We start from the raw sequence: 2,786 nt of genomic DNA, 5'->3' as shown, positions 1-2,786 counted from the left end.
TTTGTGGTGATATCACATATATAGAATCATCCAAGTAGCCTCAGATTTCAATGTTTTTATTGCTGTTTCTATGGTTCAAGAGAACATTTATTTTTATTCTTTTCTGCCTATCAAAATTTTGTATTATATTTTATATAAATTCTCACTGATAAATATTTCTTTTCATTAGGAGAGTCATTGATTACCTCTAACCTCTTCTCCCATACTTCTTTGTTGTTACAGAATTTATCAATTCTATAGAATTAGCCAACAACTACACTTTTTTTTTAACTGCAAGGAAATGATGTTAATTGAAATGCAAACAGAGTTTCAGTAGGTGACTTGCTAAAAATACCAGTAATGATTCCCCCCCTTCTTCAGATAAATTGTAGTACCTAGAAACAGTAAGTTTCTACCTGGTATGGCATATGCAGGTGTAAATGTTTAAGAATGGACAATAGTATTCAAAAACTCATGGAAATTTAAAAAAAACTAAATTCATGTTCAAATATGCCATCTGTGGATCTGTACCCAACTGATGGGCCTACATTCCAACCTCTTTTCCAAGAACTATGTGCTTTTAGTTCAGGCATATGCACAAATATTACAACTAAAACTACATCTGCAATATTACCCAAAGTTATTCCTCTGGTCTGTTTTAAAAATTCCCAGTTAGGTCTTACATACACCAACATGTCAGTGTTTCAACAAATTCTGAATGGTACAGCTTTAATGTGGAAGGCATTGCAACAGATCCATAAATAATTTTAGCCTCAATGCATAACTTCATAAACATAGAATTAAGGTGGTATATATCCAAATCCTGAAATGTGAACAAAGAATGCAGTATACAGACACAACCTGACTTAAACTTATACTGTTATCTGCTATTATCTATTTACCCCCTGAACTAAATTTTATCCCTATTGTCAATCCAGATGACAATGAAAACTTGTAAAATGGCAGTGTAATACCAAATAAATAGAACTTATTTTTTTTTTAAGTCAAAGGTGGCTCTGTATATACATTATGTCAATTATAAAATAATAATTGTGTGGCATTTCACTTTATTCCCATAATTATTGCTCTTCTCACAGCTGCTTGTATCATTAATGGATTAAACTTGCATTTCTTTTTAAAACTGCATTAATTCAAGGAGAACCCCTTAAGTGTTAAACTAAAACTAAATCTTTCAGTAATAGGATAAAATGTTTCAATTAATGAACCACTCAAAATGAGTCAGACTACAAATGGATTTATCTAACCAAACTGAAACCTCAGGCAGGGAAAGGAAAGCACCAGATAAACCTATCTCAACTGTCATCTACCTACTTTAAACTGTGTTTTCACTTGAACAAACTAAACATAACTGTATATTAATGTTGATTTCTAATGTTTACAGTTCCCTTATAACTGTGAAAACACTTTCTGTAAGCTTAAACATAACACTAAAGCAATATTAATAACAAAGCAAAAATGCACAATCAAGTATCAACACAATGCCATTCTTCAATTCCACAATTTTAAAAAAAACAATTAGATTGAATGAATTAATGATCAAACAATGAAATGGCCAAACCTCAATTACTGTGAACTAATTGCAAATGCAAAGGAAATCTTTAGTTAATATAATTTACAAACAAAATGTTCCTTGCATAATGCAAAAAACACACAAGATACTTTACTTCCAATGACCTAAAACTCACAAATATAAAGAGGAAAGCTATGTTCAGCCTCAGAAGCAAATTTCTTTCCATCTACTTTAAGATCAATCATAATTAATCCACATGAATTTTTTTAACACATTGTCACTAGGTATATATGTCACAATTGGTATGCACGTAAGCAAACAATACCAACTGAATTGCACAATAAGTTATCTAATTTAATACATATACATATATATATATATTTACAGAGAAAACTGTTTTATATGAATAAAATTCTCAATTTAGTTCCTGTACAATACATAAAAAATGTATTACTTTTAATAATTGACAATGACTAACACTGTTCTTGTTGCACAAAACATATATAACCTCTTTAAACCCTATTAAAAAATTCTCCTAAAACATTTTTCTAAATATTTTTGTTTGAATTAACATTAACAAATTACAACTTTACATCTGATTTTGTACACTAATCACCAGATAAAACAATCATATACTAAGATCTCCTAAAGTACCATAAAAATAAGCAAGGGGTTACAATTTTAAATGAGCAATAAAGGCACATCCTTATTCAATTACAGTAATCTGTTCCCATCACATTCTTCCACAGTGTTCCTTCTCTTTTCATACTACACATTAACCTATGTTGTTGCAACACCTCTGGCCGACAGTAATCCTTATGACAATATTCACAGATGAATCTTTCCCTAACTAAACCTGGTGGCCTCTTCTTGCAGTGGTATAGCTGATGTCGCTCTGCATGACTTTTGTGAATAAATGTTTTTTGGCACCAGTGACAAAGAAATCGAGTGTTTGTTCTCATCATACCTAGTAGATAAGAAAAGGTCTGAAATTACAACAAAAAATAAATAAAGTATTTTCTCTCACCATACTTAGTAGATAGGAAAAGATCTGAAATTATAAAATAAAAACTAAAGTATTTGAAATAATTTTTCTGAACAGCTAAAGAAATGTAGATCACTATTACTCTTCTACTGTATAGAAAAACGAAAAGAAAAAAATAATGTAATCATCATTAAATTACTATTTTAGCCATAAGATAATGTAACATTTGGTTCTGATGTCTGTAAATAAACGTGCAAAGACTTGTGAAAATGGGTCAGTTAACAACTCTTA

This window comes from Tachypleus tridentatus, chromosome 8 (genome assembly GCF_004210375.1).
Source record: "Tachypleus tridentatus isolate NWPU-2018 chromosome 8, ASM421037v1, whole genome shotgun sequence".
Classification (NCBI taxonomy): domain Eukaryota; kingdom Metazoa; phylum Arthropoda; class Merostomata; order Xiphosura; family Limulidae; genus Tachypleus; species Tachypleus tridentatus.
The sequence above is the reverse complement of the archived record's forward strand: the minus strand, read 5'-3'. Positions refer to the sequence as shown.